This window comes from Mixophyes fleayi, chromosome 10, assembly GCF_038048845.1.
Source record: "Mixophyes fleayi isolate aMixFle1 chromosome 10, aMixFle1.hap1, whole genome shotgun sequence".
NCBI lineage: Eukaryota > Metazoa > Chordata > Amphibia > Anura > Limnodynastidae > Mixophyes > Mixophyes fleayi.
In genome coordinates this window covers 30,609,373-30,628,671 of record NC_134411.1, presented here as the reverse complement: position 1 = coordinate 30,628,671, position 19,299 = coordinate 30,609,373, and the positions used below count along the sequence as shown (strand labels likewise).

General features: G+C 45.1%; 1 protein-coding gene across 5 annotated transcripts in view; it reads right to left on the bottom strand.

Moving 5' to 3' along the window:
• Positions 1-19,299, bottom strand: part of LRRC4C (leucine rich repeat containing 4C) — a 610,411-nt gene that overhangs the window by 241,049 nt on the left and 350,063 nt on the right. For all 5 annotated transcript variants that reach the window (XR_012679465.1, XM_075188319.1, XM_075188315.1 and 2 more), the window contains exon 4: positions 6,199-6,334. The gene's annotated coding sequence lies outside the window, so the exon portion shown is untranslated. The remainder of the gene's footprint in view (positions 1-6,198; positions 6,335-19,299) is intronic.

The following is a 19,299-nucleotide window of genomic DNA, read 5'->3' as shown; positions in this document are numbered from 1 at the left end:
GATGCGGCCGCGTCATTGATAACGCGGCCGCATCCCCTGTCATGTGATGCAGCCGCCTGTGTGCTGACGCGGCCGCACTTGATGTAATCAGATGCGGCCGCCGGTGAAAATTTTCTATATTCCACCCGGGGGGCGGCCGTCCGGCCTACCCCCCGGCCCTAATAGCGGTCTGACCGAGCGGCCTGGGGGGAACGCTGCCCCCCGGGCCAGCCCGCCCCTGCCGGAGAGAGGGGTTATGTGAATGTCTGGCCAAGTTAATGATTCTGACCCTGAGTCCTTAAAATTACACTGCACATGCTCAGAAACAAACCATACGCCAGAGAATGCAGTAATGTCCAATTCATCTTTGAGCGCAAAGGACCCTTACCTAAGCCTACGATTTCAGGGGCGGAACGGGGAGTGGACTGTGCGCATGCACACATTCAGTTACAGTAAGGTCGTGCCAAGCTGGAGCGCACGCAGCAGCGTCCAATTCAAGCTTTGGGCATCTCAAAGGTACGTGCTTTTCAGTCGTAACACTTGCACCAACTACAGGTCGGGAGTAAGTGCCGAGTGATAGTGATAACGGCCCCGTATGCATGTGTTTGCAATCAGGAGTAACTGTAAAAATGTACAGGAGACATTTATAACATCCTCATTAATGTATTTTCATTGTCATTAATTATTATATTGTTAACAGGTGACATTAATTGAAATGTTTTGTTTTTTTCTGTGCATTATTTTGGGACTTTATATTCCACATATGCATTGGACGTATCATGCAGTGTATTGTCTGTTAAAACAGAGTAGAGCTACACATGTATTAATCAACAGACGTATCTTTACATCCGCTACATGTTGAACACGGACGTGCGTATTCCTGATTTAGTGCGTTTTTAAAAAAACAACGCACTATACTTTAATTTTGCATGCCTGTAAGAATTAGGCCCCCTATATATTGCCCTTCAAATCAAGGTGCTAGGTTTTAATTCCCACGGAATCCATCAGTCAGTTGGAAAAACCCAGATGGCCATCACAGTGGCCCTTGGGTAATTCTGAGTAATGTGATCCAAAGGGGAAGAGGATGAAGGTATGTGCCTATAGAGAAGTAGTTGGTTTTGGGGGGAATAAGAAAAAGAATAAAACAAAAAATAATATTCAGATTTTCTTAATGTACAGTTGAAATTAGAACATTTACCACATTGTATAATTTAATAATACTTAAAAATTGTAATATGTGTCTATAGTAGGTACCACGCAGGTTTATGTTAGAAGGGATCAGAGTGATGTCAATTCAGAGACAAATTTTAGCCTAAGGGGGCAAGATTTGACTCAGCAGCCTACTAGGAACATTTTAAAGGAAAAAAATTGCAGATGGCCCTGTGACCCAGCCAAACGTAGCCCATTAGGGGCCCTGCCTGGGGGCAGTTGCCCCAGTGTTCCCAGGCCCAGCCTGCCCTTGCCTGAGGGTCTCTCTACTGTGGAGGGGGCAAAGAACTGTAAAGCCATCATTTTCTATTTAAAAGGACCACTTAACCTCCTAAATTCGACATTTTCAGAAAAGAATCCAGGTTAAGATCAACAGCCTGCCATGGGGACGGAACTTGTATTTTTTTTGCATACAGCCTTTTTTTCCATAATTTAGAGCTCCATGGACCGACTCCACATCTTAGAACAGTGTTCAGGTGCATATACAGCCATAGTAATAATTGCAAACCATTCGCTAATTAACAATCATCATGCAAGTTTTTACAAAACCATATTAATATATTGCATGGATTTCAGAATAAGCACTGCTATATTATATACAAGTCATCTGTCTAATTGATACATATTAATAATATTAATATTCTCATAAAGACATATGCAAATTTGCCATAAGTACAATTAAAATTAAATTCATATATGATCCTGTACATGTGTAAAGAAGCTTCATTTTATTAAAGTGCATATATTTATATAATAAATATTGATAACTAACAAATAAAAATATAATAAAGTGTAATAAGTAGAGATGCTCAGGCTCGGTTCCTCGAGAACCAAACACACCCGAACTTAGGGGATCCGAGTATCGAGCCCGCACGTCCTCGGAATTGAAAAAGAGGCAAAACGTCATTGTGACGTCGTCAGATCTCGGATCTTGCGAGTTTTGAAGTCCTTTTTAAGATTCAACATAACGGTTGGACCCCCATTTTTCTTTTCTGCCACTGCTGTGTGCCAATGTGTTCTAGATGTGCTAGGAACTGCCGTGTGTTTGTGTCATTGCTTTGTCGCTTACCATCCAGCCAGGTCACTGCAGTATTTGTCCGAAAATGTATAAAAATAATATTATGACCTGTGAGGTGGTCTAAATTGACTGTAAATTACTTGAAATTAGTGTTATTGAGGTTAATAATAATGTAGGTACAAAATAAAGAGCATAATTATGTAATTTTAGCATATTTTAGGATTTTTTCTAAAAAATCCAAAACCAAAACCAAAACTCACGAGGGTGGTTTTGCCAAAACCAAAACCAAAACACGAAGCTAATCCAGATCCAAAACCAAAACCAGTTCACAGGGGTCAGTGAGCATCTCTAGTAATAATAAAAACATGGCTTTATTACTTTATCCAATATGTAGTAAATAATGTCTAATAAATATTTTTATTGAAATGATTATTTTTATTGATAATGCATTACACTTATGTACACAGTATACAAATTAATATATACAATGGTGGAAGTGGGGGGTATACGGTGGTATGTCATACAGTCACTCTTCCTACTGCCTTCATTGTAACACTATCCAATTCCAGTCACTTACATTCCCAGTACATTTTTCATACCGCCGCTTCTAAAGTTGTCATTGTTGTTGGAATCTTATATGCAATTATGTAAAGAGCTGTATTTACCATATTCTGCATTTCAATCTTTACATCCTAAATAAATAATTAAAAACCTATATGCTCAATCCACTCTGTCAAATATATCCCTGCTTAACTGTATTTACTGGGAAAAAGATGTGGTTAATGGAAAAGAACGTAAAAAAAAATACTAATTACATAAACCAATTTTAATGCAGCCTCTTCAATGCGATGCCCCAGACATGAGCCTAGTAAGCCAATCCGGTAAGTACATCCCTGTTCTAAAGCACACACATGCAACACTTAGGGCTAGATTTACTGAACCTTCTAAACGGAACAGTGGAGGTGTTGCCTATAGCAGCCAATCAAATTCTAACCATCATGTTCTAGTATGTACTATATAAATGATAGCTGGAACTTGATAAGTTAATATGGGCAACATTTCCACGTTTTCTTTTTAGAAAGTTTGATACATTTAGTAATTCCTAACTGTGTTCGTAAGACAGACAAAAGCCTACAGTGCTGCTTAGTTAATAGCATGACGTGAAATTGTATGAGACCTCTCATCATTTCACGCAATTACCTATTTCTACTAGAAAATACTCCAAACATTCCTCAGCGGTACAGGTAAAACTATAGGAATTCTGAAGTCGCATAAACGACAGCTAATAGTTTGAATCTCTTTAGTTCTCCCTAATTGCTGGAATTTTAATATGCAACTTATATTTGTGAATATTGCTTAGTAATTCTTAGATATAAAATGCACCCTGAGTCTAGTACGACTATGTTTAATCTTATTGAGAATGTTGCTGAGCAAAGCCCCCTTCATGACTTGTAAGAACTATCTTGACAATCACTTTTAAGTGGAGAGTTTCCACTTTGACTTAGTTGTTCCAATAGACAGCAATTTTGTCAAATACAGTATCATCAGTAGGATATACATTCTGTGTATGGAAGAAATGCTTCATAGATAGATAGATATCTATGGTGTATTTCTAGGTTATACAGAACTTACTACAGCTGCTCACATCATCTGCTGGCACAGGCTATTATTAAGTTACGAGTGACACAAAAAAGAAGACATCTGTTTTAGTATAGTGTCAATTTTACAAGAGATATATATATAGATTTATTTTGGTTCGGTTTGGTTTACATTTTTCATATCTTAATTGACAAGATTGCAACCACTTACACTAATATAATCAGATCCACAGCTATCAATTTTATATATAGGTAGAAACATGCAGGTACCAAGAGAGGGAGCATGACGAAAAGATATCTGTCATGGGTGCCAGGCTCTAGGACGATTTTTTGCATCCTTTTAGATCCAGTTCTTGCTATCAGTACACTCAGCCCGATGGTGACAAATGATGGCCATGTGGCGGCAGTGTGTACTTTGTCAATTTTACATTTAATGCCAAAACACCAACACGGTAAATACGAACTAAAATTACATTACACAGTCATCTTCAGTAAAGATAAAAGTCATTGATGCTTTATACAAAATGAATCAAGTGACATTAGATCATAAGACCCATCAGGGACCTTCATGTTCCCCGTCAATGGAGCATAGACGCTTAGTCTCGGATTTTATGTTTATTCTTTGTTCTCCTCTAAAACAAATTATTTTCGTTATGGTGGAGTCATCCTCTAACTGCTAAGATGTATTGATACATTTTAATTTAAACAAAGACATCAGTTTCAAGTTGGGTTAAATACTTTTACTAATATTATTATTATTATTATTTATTTATTTATTTATAAGGCGCCACAGATTCCGCAGCGCCGGATACAGAAGCAAGTAACAAATAAATGAGGTAATACAGATAAGTAGCACAGATGAGTGTGAGTAATGCCATGGGGACTCACACAGAGTGCGGCAAAAGATGTGACAGGACATACGAGGGGGACGGACAGTAGACAGACGTGAGACAATAGGTAGAAAGAACCCTGCCTGTGAGAGCTTACATGCTAGAGGAAGGGGTGGTGAGAGAGAGCAGGACCATCTGGTAAGAGATGGAGATGGTGGCGAATGAAGAGGAGGTGATGGATAGAATGGTCAGGAGGTGGTAGGTTAGGCGAGTTTGAAAAGGTGAGTTTGAGTAAGCATTTGAAGGGCTGAAGGTTAGTCAAGTGAGACGGGGTAAGGAGTTCCAAAGATATGAGGCAATACAACAGAAGTCTTGGAGGCGAGCATGGGAGGAGGTAATAAGAGGTGAAGGTCAGAGGCAGAGTGGAGAGGTCAGGTAGGTATGTACCTCGAGACAAGGTCAGAGATGTATGGGGAAGAAGCGTTGGTAACGGCTTTGTAAGTGAGGGTAAGGAGCTTGAACTGAATTCTAAAACAGATAGAGAGCCTATGAAGGGATTTACACAGAGGAAAAGAGGTAGAGGAATGACGGGAGGGGAAGATGAGCCTAGCCGCAGCATTCTGCATGGATTTAAGGGCAAAAATGTGAGAGACAGGAAGGCCAATGAGAAAGAGGTTGCAATAGTTGAGACAAGAAATGATGAGTGAATGGACCAGGATTTTGGTTGCTTCCAGAGAGAGGAAGTGATGGATTTTCGTGATGTTACGGAGGAGCAAGTGGCAGGATTTGGTGAGGGACTGGATATGAGGGGTAAAGCTGAGAGCAGAATCAAGGGTGACTCCAAGGCAGTGGACTTGGGTGACAAGAGAAAGACTGATGTTGTCAACCAAGAGGGAGATATTGGGAGGGATAGCAACATTTGCAGAAGGAAAGATAATGAGCTCTGATTTGAAGATGTTGAGCTTCAGGAAGGTCTGTGACATCCAGGTAATGACAGCAGAAAGACAGCTAGATACCTTGGAAGGTGGGTGAGAGGTCAGGGGAGAAAAAATATATTTGCGTGTTTTATTGACGACACCTCATGCACCTATGTGTACAATTACATGTGTATTAACCTATACATATGTGGGGCTTGATAACCTGTTGTTCTTCAACTGTTGTAGAACTACAAAGTTCTAGCATGCTCTGCAAGCCTCTGTTGAGTCTTGTTGTTCCACCAAAGCAGGAGAGCCTCTTTCCAAGACTGATATAAAGCAAATATGTTTTAACTCTGTATATTCCTGTTCTATTGACTTTCAAAGTTGTAAAAAAAAACTACAAAGAGTAAGAAAATAATTTTACATACGTATATTATTATAACTATTGTTTATTTAGAAAGTGCCACAATATTACATTCCGCCATATATTGGTTGAAGGGTCAACCAGGATACCCTTTTCTGGAAGATTTGTAACAATACAAACACGTCATACACTTTGGTATATATCATAAACAGCGCGGTCAGAAGACACAATATACCAATTATATCCAATGACTCAATGCAAATAAAATACAACAGTTACCTACCTTGCTTTGAAGTGCCTCACGGGGGCTTCCCATTGGTCACAGCTTGTTACCATGCTCCTCCCATTCGATACAGCTCCATGCTCAGACGACGTCTCTACTTCCGTACATTCCAACACGGAACAATTCACAAACTGTCCTGAAAGACAAAGGAAACGGGACCATGGGTCTTTCTTCAGAAACATATAATTATGTCTTATAACTCAAGATTTGTCACGTCCAGCAAAATAAGTTTTTTAATGTGGTCGCCTACACATATTAAATAGAGATGAGGAAAGAATGATACAATTCTGTGAAATGTTCCTTTAATTATTCATTTGGTAGCAAAATTTTGCATGTTTTGGCGTCGAAATTTGGCTGTAGGTGTTTCCAGTAATACACCAACCACACCACGGCGCAACTCATTGACTGTCATCTCTTTTAGACTATAATCTCAGTGAGATGTGGATTTACAAGAATAGAGCAGAATGGTGAAGCAAAAGTGTAACTAGACCAGAACTTCACACCTTTACACACTGGACTGTTCCACTGCAAAACCTGTCACTTATACAGTGATGTCACACCTGTCACTTATACACTGATGTCACATCTGTCATTTACACAGTGATGTCACACCTCTCACATATTCAGTGATGTTACACCTCTCACATATACAGTGATGTCACACCTGTCACTTATACAGTGATGTCACACCTGTCACCTATACAGTGATGTCACACCTGTCACCTATACAGTGATGTTACACGTCTCACATATACAGTGATGTCACACCTCTCACATATACAGTGATGTCACACCTGTCACTTATACAGTGATGTCACACCTGTCACCTATACAGTGATGTCACACCTGTCACTTATACAGTGATGTCACACCTGTCACTTATACAGTGATGTCACACATCTCACACATACAGTGATGTCACACCTGTCACCTATACAGTGATGTCACACCTCTCACATATACAGTGATGCCACACCTGTCACATATACACTGATATCACACCTGTCACCTAAACAGTGATGTCACACCTGTCACCTATATACTGATGTCACACCTCTCACATATACAGTGATGCCACACCTCTCATCTATACACTGATATCACACCTGTCACCTAAACAGTGATGTCACACCTGTCACCTATACACTGATGTCACACCTCTCACATATACAGTGATGCCACACCTCTCATCTATACACTGATATCACACCTGTCACCTAAACAGTGATGTCACACCTCTCACCTATACACTGATGTCACACCTGTCACCTATACAGTGATGCCACACCTGTCACGTATACACTGATGTCACACCTGTCACATATACAGTGATGTCACACCTGTCACATATACACTGATGTCACACCTCTCACATATACAGTGATGTCACACCTGTCACTTATACACTGATGTCACACCTGTCACCTAAACAGTGATGTCACACCTGTCACCTATACACTGATGTCACACCTGTCACCTAAACAGTGATGCCACACCTGTCACCTAAACAGTGATGTCACACCTCTCACTTATACAGTGATGTCACACCTCTCACCTATACACTGATATCACACCTGTCACCTAAACAGTGATGTCACACCTCTCACCTATACACTGATATCACACCTGTCACCTAAACAGTGATGTCACACCTGTCACCTATACACTGATGTCACACCTGTCACCTAAACAGTAATGTCACACCTGTCACCTATACACTGATGTCACACCTCTCACATATACGGTGATGTCACACCTCTCACCTATACACTGATGTCACACCTGTCACCTAAACAGTAATGTCACACCTGTCACCTATACACTGATGTCACACCTCTCACATATACAGTGATGTCACACCTGTCACCTATACACTGATGTCACACCTCTCACATATACAGTGATGTCACACCTGTCACCTAAACAGTGATGTCACACCTGTCGCCTAAACAGTGACGTCACACCTCACATATACAGTGATGTCACACCTGTCACCTATACACTGATGCCACACCTCTCACATATACAGTGATGCCACACCTCTCACCTATACACTGATGTCACACCTGTCACCTAAACAGTAATGTCACACCTGTCACCTATACACTGATGTCACACCTCTCACATATACAGTGATGCCACACCTGTCACCTATACACTGATGTCATACCTGTCACCTATACACTGATGTCATACCTCTCACCTATACACTGATGTCACACCTGTCACCTAAACAGTGATGTCACACCTGTTACCTAAACAGTGATGTCACACCTGTCACCTATACACTGATGTCATACCTGTCACCTATACACTGATGTCATACCTGTCAACTATACACTGATGTCTACCTCTCACCTATACAGAGATGTCACACCTGTCACTTGTACAGTTGGATAGCTGTCACTTACACATTGATGTCAGACTTGTCACCTACACAGTGATTTAACACACAACCAAAGCATTCTGCAGTGCACATCCTGAGCACATCACAAAAGACCTTCATATTATGTTGTGGTGCACATCCAGTGCTCCTTGTAATTGAGTCCCAGTGCGTTTTCAATAACGCAATTTCCTATTTTCTGAACTTCTATTATAGCCATTATTATCACCAACAGTAGACTGAGAAAACCATGACGGAACTTATAACCCCTGGGGAGAATTATGTCTATCTACTCTACATTACTGTAACGTGTTACATGTAACTATTCATGTATCTGCTGTACATTGAAACTGGTTTAATGCAAGTTTGAAATTCTTATAACCTAATATGACAAATGCAGCTTTAATGTATCTGCTCTGAATTGTTTTTTGCTCTCTTAGGCAAAGTGTTAATTCCTGTTGGAGTCAACTGTAAAATGATGTATCTGCAGAACCTGGACCTGCTCTCCAGGGGAGACCTTTCCTGTTTGAATTCCTTCAAGCTGCCTCTGAGTTCTAGAACATCAGACAGAAGCTCTCTGGAGAGCGGTGGCAGGAACAGAAGAGGCCGCGCCAACCCTGTCTGAGAACTTACATGAAAAGAGAAACTGCTCTCAAAGCAAACAAAACAAGCTGGCAATGCTGAATACATAAATTGCAGATATTGTCGTTTGAAATAAATATGAATCTACAGGTTCAATAAGGCCCTGTGGTATGCTTCGAGTAAAAAGTCTAATCGTAAGGTTTAGTTATTAACATACACACCATTCCTAACAAAAATCAGCAATAAAACTGTTCCTTGCGGTATAAATGCCCATGGCATTATTTAGCTGTTAAAGAAGTTTCTGTAACAGCAATCTCATGTGATCATTTAGAGCCAATGTACTGAGAGCTGGCAGAGTGTTGATGTCACTGGATTTGTCTTAGGGCCACACTGAACAAGCACCGGTCAATACAAGGGTCAGGATCACACAGGCGAAGAGAGAGATATGACACAACGTTACAGCTGAGTTTTACATGTGTGTGTGTGGTTCTGGCCAAGTTGTCTTTTTCCCCCAGTCAAGCTGTTACCGAAGTCAAGTGGTTCTGATACGGTTACCAGGGCAACAAAGCATTAGGGTCCACTGTATCCTGCTGAAGTTGAATCCCTCATAGAAACCAATAAACACTCCCGGCCAAGTTGCTACCCCCATAAACTGTAATAGTAACTCCCGTCCAAAATGCTGCTGCAATCTTCTCGACTTGCTGGTTCATGGCCAAAACTTTCTACCAAGGTGGCAGGGACCTGAACCTCAGTCCCCCTACTCCAGCAGGCACACCAGTTGAACAGATCCACAAGCAGCTCCCGATGGAGCAGAGTTTCCCTGTTGCAAGATGGTCTTTTGACGATGGTGGAGCTGGGAAGAGACAATATTCTAGCACCCGCTCAGTAGAACCTCAAACACCCCGGGGTCCCCTCACAGGGCATTCTTAAACTTTTCAAAAATTCCCAAAATCCAAATCCCACCGGGCAGGGTTATTCCAAGGACATCTACGTTGGGTTTGTCCAGGAGATGTCAATGGGCTGGATAAGGGCAGTTGATCAAGGTGCCTCAATTGTTAAAATCTAAAGAGAAACAATAATGGTTCATACCGGTTAATTAGAGTCATAGCCCCCGGGTAATAAAGAGCAACACATCATTATAGCCCCTTTAGAGCTTTTATGATGAAGGGGCTGCGAATTCCTGTTTGTTCGGACAAAGGGGGATGGATGCCAGGAAATGGAAGAGTAACCATTTTATAAGCCAATGGAAATGTCCCGTAACCCACCTGGCTAAATTTAACAACCTGGGTTTAAATGTATCAAACTGAGAGTTTTCCGACAGGTTTGAAAAACCAATCAAATTCTAGCTATCATCATTAGTACATTCTACAAAATGATAGCTAGAATCTCATTGGTTGCCATAGGCAACATCTCCACTTTTCAAACCCAACAGAAAACTCTCAGCTTGATACAATTACCCCTTAGTGTGTGTAAGCCCATGTAACATCCCAGATGGATGAATAGGCTTGTCGAACATCTCCAGTCCATAGAATAAATGTTCATATCAATGAAGATGAACACAAATAACTCCACATGATCCAGATGGTGTGAGAGAGACGTCAGGGGTATGGTATCCTGTGGAACTCACACTGTCACAATAATGAATACAGAAAGATACATACAAAAACATGTTTAGTTACATGGTATCTGTTTAGATACCTGTATAATATGCAGATGTGTGTAGATGATTGGCGTTCCTACCAAAAGTCCTCATTATTCTCATTTTAGCCCTTGAAAGGGGCATGATCTTGAGTAAACAAGGATCTTAGGGGCATATATATTTCAGGGTTAACTATTGCTGGTGATAGGGCACTTAAGCACAAGAGAAGATACCACCTTTGGTGACCTTGCATGTTTAAGTATCATGGTGATATATTTAGTGGTCACATTATTAGGTACACCTGTCTAGCCCTGGACCCCCTTTGCCCTCAGAACAGGCTGAATTCTTCCCGGCATGGATTTGACAATGTGCTGGAAACATTCCTTAGAGATTCTGCACAATGTTGACATGACAGCATCAGGCAGTTCTGCAGATTTGTCGGCTGTACATTCACGTTGCCAATCTCCTGTTCCAGCACATTCCAAACTCGATCTATTAAATTGATAGCTGGTGGCTGCGGAGGTCATTGGAGTACACGGAACTCATTGTCATGTTCGTGGAACCAGCTTGTGAGGATGTGTGCTTTGTGACATGGTGTGTTATCTTGCTGTAAGTAGCCATTAGTTGGGTAGACTCTGGCCATAAAGGGATGCACATTTTCAGCCACAATACTCAGGAGGGCTGTGGCTTTTAAACAATGCTCAATCGGTAAGAAGGGACCTAATATTTCCCAAGAAAACATTCTCCGAACCATCATGCCACCACCCCTAATCAACAACCACTGTTGAAACAAGGCAGGATGGATCCATGGATTTATATTGTTTATGTCAAATTCTGACCCTACCATCTGCATCGAGTAGCAGAAATTGAGATTCGTCAGACCAGGTGTCACTCACCAGACTGTGAGTGCTTCTTCCCGTGTGTTTAGGAACCGTGGCCGTCCACCATCCTGAGGGTCTGCGCATGCACAGCCCTTTCAAAACCTTCAGTACCTGTTCCTTTAACTTAATTGGCTGATCAGGCAACACTCCCTATTTAAAGCACCTGCTGTCTGTCACGACTTGCACTCTGCAGATGCTGTCTGCAGTGACTCTATTGGATTTGTTATGCTTCCACTTGTAGTACCACTGCCCACCAAAGGGGCCACTGTGCTACTTGATTATTCTCCTTGATCACTGGGAGTGGTTTCAGCTGCATGAGGCCTATTTATACCTGCCTGCTTCAAACAGTCTGGGCCAGATCATCAGGTCATTCTGAGGAGCATTCCCTGTGCTCAGCTTCTATCTGCTATCTGGACTCCTGCATATTTCTTCGTTGAAATCCACTATTTGCTGTTACCTGTGTCCTGGACTCCTGCATATTTCTTCATTGAATTCTACTATTTGCTGTTACCTGTGTCCTGGACTCCTGCATCTTCAACCATTATACCTGGTACTTGTAGTTCTACGCTGCCTGTTGAAATCCACTATTTGCTGTTACCTGTGTCCTGGACTCCTGCATATTTCTTCGTTGAAATCCACTATTTGCTGTTACCTGTGTCCTGGACTCCTGCATATTTCTTCGTTGAATTCTACTATTTGCTGTTACCTGTGTCCTGGACTCCTGCATCTTCAACCATTATACCTGGTACTTGTAGTTCTACGCTGCCTGTTGAAATCCACTATTTGCTGTTACCTGTGTCCTGGACTCCTGCATATTTCTTCGTTGAAATCTACTATTTGCTGTTACCTGTGTCCTGGACTCCTGCATCTTCAACCATTATACCTGGTACTTGTAGTCCTACGCTGCCTGTTGAAATCCACTATTTGCTGTTACCTGTGTCCTGGACTCCTGCATCTTCAACCATTATACCTGGTACTTGTAGTTCTACGCTGCCTGTTGAAATCCACTATTTGCTGTTACCTGTGTCCTGGACTCCTGCATCTTTAACCATTATACCTGGTACTTGTAGTTCTATGCTGCCTGTTGAAATCTACTATTGCAGTTACCTGTTTCTCATCTGCACTTTGAACTGTCTCATGAGTTACCTTGTCATCTCTGTTTATTAATAAACTTATTATAACCACTTATCTCCTCTCCGTGGTCATACCTGGGAAATCCTGACAGTATGATCTGGCCATAAAACCAAGCCTGCTGCTGCACGGCTTTCATCTCTTTTGGAAAGGATTTCCAGGGAAGTGACTTACTCCGTTTTCAACATTAAGACCATGGCTGCTATTTCCTCAGAAAATTCCCTGTTCCAGTTGCTCCAAGTGGACATTCTTCAACTTCGCACTCAAATAGCGCAAGTATCTTCCTTGCTGAACCAAGTGCTTAAGCAACTTCCAGTTTCCACCCCTAATACATCCTGCTGTAAGGAGTCTAACTATGCTGCTAACATTTCATTACCAAATTTGTCTGCCTTTGACTCTCTGCAAGCAGTACCTCCCAATATTCCTGTAACAAATTCCAGGTTTTCAGGTGCTCCACGCCCTCACCTGACCGAAGAGGAGCGATGGCGCAGGATGACCTACAAACTGTGTCTTTACTGTGCCAGTGATGTACATTTTTTACAGGATTGCCCGCTCCGTAGACTCCGACCATCTTCAACCTCTATCTCCAGCTCTAAATTACAAGCTTCTGTCTTCATTCCAGACATGTTATCTGCTCCCATGAGAACCCAGGTTCCCCAGTTCAACCCAGAGGGGGCGCTGCCCTTAAAGTCTGCTCCAGAGGGGGCGCTGCCCTTAAAGTCTGCTCCAGAGGGGGCGCTGCCCTTAAAGTCTGCTCCAGAGGGGGCGCTGCCCTTAAAGACTTCTCCAGAGGGGGCGCTGCCCTTAAAGACTTCTCCAGAGGGGGCGCTGCCCTTAAAGACTTCTCCAGAGGGGGCGCTGCCCTTAAAGACTTCTCCAGAGGGGGCGCTGCCCTTAAAGACTTCTCCAGAGGAGGCGCTGCCCTTAAAGACTTCTCCAGAGGAGGCGCTGCCCTTCCAGTCAGCTCCAGAGGGGGCGCTGCCCTTCCAGTCTTCTCCAGAGGGGGCGCTGCCCTTCCAGTCTTCTCCAGAGGGGGCGCTGCCCCTCCAGTCTTCTCCAGAGGGGGCGCTGCCCTTCCCGTCTGCTCCAGAGGGGGCGCTGCCCTTCCCGTCTGCTCCAGAGGGGGCGCTGCCCTTCCCGTCTGCTCCAGAGGGGGCGCTGCCCTTCCCGTCTGCTCCAGAGGGGGCGCTGCCCTTCCCGTCTGCTCCAGAGGGGGCGCTGCCCCTCCAGTCTTCTCCAGAGGGGGCGCTGCCCTTCCAGTCTTCTCCAGAGGGGGCGCTGCCCTTCCAGTCTTCTCCAGAGGGGGCGCTGCCCTTCCAGTCCGCTCCAGAGGGGGCGCTGCCCTTCCAGTCCGCTCCAGAGGGGGCGCTGACCTTACAGTCCGCTCCAGAGGGGGTCCTGTCCCTCCAGGCCGCTCCAGAGTTGCCAGTCCATGCGGTCCAGCCCGAGTTGCCAGTCCATGCGGTCCAGCCCGAGTTGCCAGTCCATGCGGTCCAGCCCGAGTTGCCAGTCCATGCGGTCCAGCCCGAGTTGCCAGTCCATGCGGTCCAGCCCGAGTTGCCAGTCCATGCGGTCCAGCCCGAGTTGCCAGTCCATGCGGTTCAGCCCGAGTTCCCACTTGGTGCTGTCTGCCCTCAGGCTTCTCAAAGTGCTGTCTGCCCTCAGGCTTCTCAAAGTGCTGTCTGCCCTGAGGCTTCTCAAAGTGCTGTCTGCCCTGAGGCTTCTCAAAGTGCTGTCTGCCCTGAGGCTTCTCAAAGTGCTGTCTGCCCTCAGGCTTCTCAAAGTGCTGTCTGCCCTCAGGCTTCTCAAAGTGCTGTCTGCCCTCAGGCTTCTCAAAGTGCTGTCTGCCCTCAGGCTTCTCAAAGTGCTGTCTGCCCTCAGGCTTCTCAAAGTGCTGTCCCTGCCAGGCCTGCCGCCCAGTCCGGGCCTGCTCCCAAGTCTGCCACCCAATCCGGGCGCCCTGCCAAGTCATCTGCCCAGTATGGATTGTCTTCTGCCAAGGGGGTCCTACACAAGTCCCTAGGGATGTATGTTCAACCCGAACTGGCCGAGTCTCATGCTAATTCGAATTCATCTTCTGTTCAAGTCTTCCAACCACCTACCTTCAATGGGGATATTCAGCAATTTCGTGCTCTTATTAAATTCTGTATATCCTATTTTCCCTCTGTATCCAACCTCCTTGATACTCAACGAAAGCAAGTGTTTTACATGTTGGCCAACTTTACAGGGGAAGCTCTGGAATGGGCAGAGCCCTTAATTGAAATTCAAGATCCCATTCTGTCTGATTTACAACTTTTTACTGAGGCCGTGATCAAAGAATTTACACCAGCACCTGCTATTCTCACTCCCAGTGCTTCATCTATGCCACATGTTCTATCTCCAGCTACTCCCACTTTGAGATTATCGTTTTCTTCACTCCATTTCCAGCAACACTCTAAAAACCATAAAAAGAGAGTGAAGAGGAAGAAGAAGAAGAAAGATTCTCCTGGATCTCAACTCCCTTGTGGCGTGGTTTCTATACCCTTTCCGTCCTTGCATGAAGACTTCTCAAATACATGCCCAATTCTGGACTATGACTCTGACTTTTCTGACCATTTCTAGTATTTGGGCGTCTGGAATCCGCCCTTTAAGGAGGGGGTACTGTCACGACTTGCACTCTGCAGCTGCTGTCTGCAGTGACTCTATTGGATTTGTTATGCTTCCACTTGTAGTACCACTGCCCACCAAAGGGGCCACTGTGCTACTTGATTATTCTCCTTGATCACTGGGAGTGGTTTCAGCTGCATGAGGCCTATTTATACCTGCCTGCTTCAAACAGTCTGGGCCAGATCATCAGGTCATTCTGAGGAGCATTCCCTGTGCTCAGCTTCTATCTGCTATCTGGACTCCTGCATATTTCTTCGTTGAAATCCACTATTTGCTGTTACCTGTGTCCTGGACTCCTGCATATTTCTTCGTTGAATTCTACTATTTGCTGTTACCTGTGTCCTGGACTCCTGCATCTTCAACCATTATACCTGGTACTTGTAGTTCTACGCTGCCTGTTGAAATCCACTATTTGCTGTTACCTGTGTCCTGGACTCCTGCATCTTTAACCATTATACCTGGTACTTGTAGTTCTATGCTGCCTGTTGAAATCTACTATTGCAGTTACCTGTTTCTCATCTGCACTTTGAACTGTCTCATGAGTTACCTTGTCATCTCTGTTTATTAATAAACTTATTATAACCACTTATCTCCTCTCCGTGGTCATACCTGGGAAATCCTGACAGTATGATCTGGCCATAAAACCAAGCCTGCTGCTGCACGGCTTTCATCTCTTTTGGAAAGGATTTCCAGGGAAGTGACTTACTCCGTTTTCAACATTAAGACCATGGCTGCTATTTCCTCAGAAAATTCCCTGTTCCAGTTGCTCCAAGTGGACATTCTTCAACTTCGCACTCAAATAGCGCAAGTATCTTCCTTGCTGAACCAAGTGCTTAAGCAACTTCCAGTTTCCACCCCTAATACATCCTGCTGTAAGGAGTCTAACTATGCTGCTAACATTTCATTACCAAATTTGTCTGCCTTTGACTCTCTGCAAGCAGTACCTCCCAATATTCCTGTAACAAATTCCAGGTTTTCAGGTGCTCCACGCCCTCACCTGACCGAAGAGGAGCGATGGCGCAGGATGACCTACAAACTGTGTCTTTACTGTGCCAGTGATGTACATTTTTTACAGGATTGCCCGCTCCGTAGACTCCGACCATCTTCAACCTCTATCTCCAGCTCTAAATTACAAGCTTCTGTCTTCATTCCAGACATGTTATCTGCTCCCATGAGAACCCAGGTTCCCCAGTTCAACCCAGAGGGGGCGCTGCCCTTAAAGTCTGCTCCAGAGGGGGCGCTGCCCTTAAAGTCTGCTCCAGAGGGGGCGCTGCCCTTAAAGTCTGCTCCAGAGGGGGCGCTGCCCTTAAAGACTTCTCCAGAGGGGGCGCTGCCCTTAAAGACTTCTCCAGAGGGGGCGCTGCCCTTAAAGACTTCTCCAGAGGGGGCGCTGCCCTTAAAGACTTCTCCAGAGGGGGCGCTGCCCTTAAAGACTTCTCCAGAGGAGGCGCTGCCCTTAAAGACTTCTCCAGAGGAGGCGCTGCCCTTCCAGTCAGCTCCAGAGGGGGCGCTGCCCTTCCAGTCTTCTCCAGAGGGGGCGCTGCCCTTCCAGTCTTCTCCAGAGGGGGCGCTGCCCCTCCAGTCTTCTCCAGAGGGGGCGCTGCCCTTCCCGTCTGCTCCAGAGGGGGCGCTGCCCTTCCCGTCTGCTCCAGAGGGGGCGCTGCCCTTCCCGTCTGCTCCAGAGGGGGCGCTGCCCTTCCCGTCTGCTCCAGAGGGGGCGCTGCCCTTCCCGTCTGCTCCAGAGGGGGCGCTGCCCCTCCAGTCTTCTCCAGAGGGGGCGCTGCCCTTCCAGTCTTCTCCAGAGGGGGCGCTGCCCTTCCAGTCTTCTCCAGAGGGGGCGCTGCCCTTCCAGTCCGCTCCAGAGGGGGCGCTGCCCTTCCAGTCCGCTCCAGAGGGGGCGCTGACCTTACAGTCCGCTCCAGAGGGGGTCCTGTCCCTCCAGGCCGCTCCAGAGTTGCCAGTCCATGCGGTCCAGCCCGAGTTGCCAGTCCATGCGGTCCAGCCCGAGTTGCCAGTCCATGCGGTCCAGCCCGAGTTGCCAGTCCATGCGGTCCAGCCCGAGTTGCCAGTCCATGCGGTCCAGCCCGAGTTGCCAGTCCATGCGGTCCAGCCCGAGTTGCCAGTCCATGCGGTTCAGCCCGAGTTCCCACTTGGTGCTGTCTGCCCTCAGGCTTCTCAAAGTGCTGTCTGCCCTCAGGCTTCTCAAAGTGCTGTCTGCCCTGAGGCTTCTCAAAGTGCTGTCTGCCCTGAGGCTTCTCAAAGTGCTGTCTGCCCTCAGGCTTCTCAAAGTGCTGTCTGCCCTCAGGCTTCTCAAAGTGCTGTCTGCCCTCAGGCTTCTCAAAGTGCTGTCTGCCCTCAGGCTTCTCAAAGTGCTGTCTGCCCTCAGGCTTCTCAAAGTGCTGTCCCTGCCAGGCCTGCCGCCCAGTCCGGGCCTGCTCCCAAGTCTGCCGCCCAATCCGGGCGCCCTGCCAAGTCATCTGCCCAGTATGGATTGTCTTCTGCCAAGGGGGTCCTACACAAGTCCCTAGGGATGTATGTTCAACCCGAACTGGCCGAGTCTCATGCTAATTCGAATTCATCTTCTGTTCAAGTCTTCCAACCACCTACCTTCAATGGGGATATTCAGCAATATCGTGCTCTTATTAAATTCTGTATATCCTATTTTCCCTCTGTATCCAACCTCCTTGATACTCAACGAAAGCAAGTGTTTTACATGTTGGCCAACTTTACAGGGGAAGCTCTGGAATGGGCAGAGCCCTTAATTGAAATTCAAGATCCCATTCTGTCTGATTTACAACTTTTTACTGAGGCCGTGATCAAAGAATTTACACCAGCACCTGCTATTCTCACTCCCAGTGCTTCATCTATGCCACATGTTCTATCTCCAGCTACTCCCACTTTGAGATTATCGTTTTCTTCACTCCATTTCCAGCAACACTCTAAAAACCATAAAAAGAGAGTGAAGAGGAAGAAGAAGAAGAAAGATTCTCCTGGATCTCAACTCCCTTGTGGCGTGGTTTCTATACCCTTTCCGTCCTTGCATGAAGACTTCTCAAATACATGCCCAATTCTGGACTATGACTCTGACTTTTCTGACCATTTCTAGTATTTGGGCGTCTGGAATCCGCCCTTTAAGGAGGGGGTACTGTCACGACTTGCACTCTGCAGCTGCTGTCTGCAGTGACTCTATTGGATTTGTTATGCTTCCACTTGTAGTACCACTGCCCACCAAAGGGGCCACTGTGCTACTTGATTATTCTCCTTGATCACTGGGAGTGGTTTCAGCTGCATGAGGCCTATTTATACCTGCCTGCTTCAAACAGTCTGGGCCAGATCATCAGGTCATTCTGAGGAGCATTCCCTGTGCTCAGCTTCTATCTGCTATCTGGACTCCTGCATATTTCTTCGTTGAAATCCACTATTTGCTGTTACCTGTGTCCTGGACTCCTGCATATTTCTTCGTTGAATTCTACTATTTGCTGTTACCTGTGTCCTGGACTCCTGCATCTTCAACCATTATACCTGGTACTTGTAGTTCTACGCTGCCTGTTGAAATCCACTATTTGCTGTTACCTGTGTCCTGGACTCCTGCATATTTCTTCGTTGAAATCCACTATTTGCTGTTACCTGTGTCCTGGACTACTGCATATTTCTTCGTTGAATTCTACTATTTGCTGTTACCTGTGTCCTGGACTCCTGCATCTTCAACCATTATACCTGGTACTTGTAGTTCTACGCTGCCTGTTGAAATCCACTATTTGCTGTTACCTGTGTCCTGGACTCCTGCATATTTCTTCGTTGAAATCTACTATTTGCTGTTACCTGTGTCCTGGACTCCT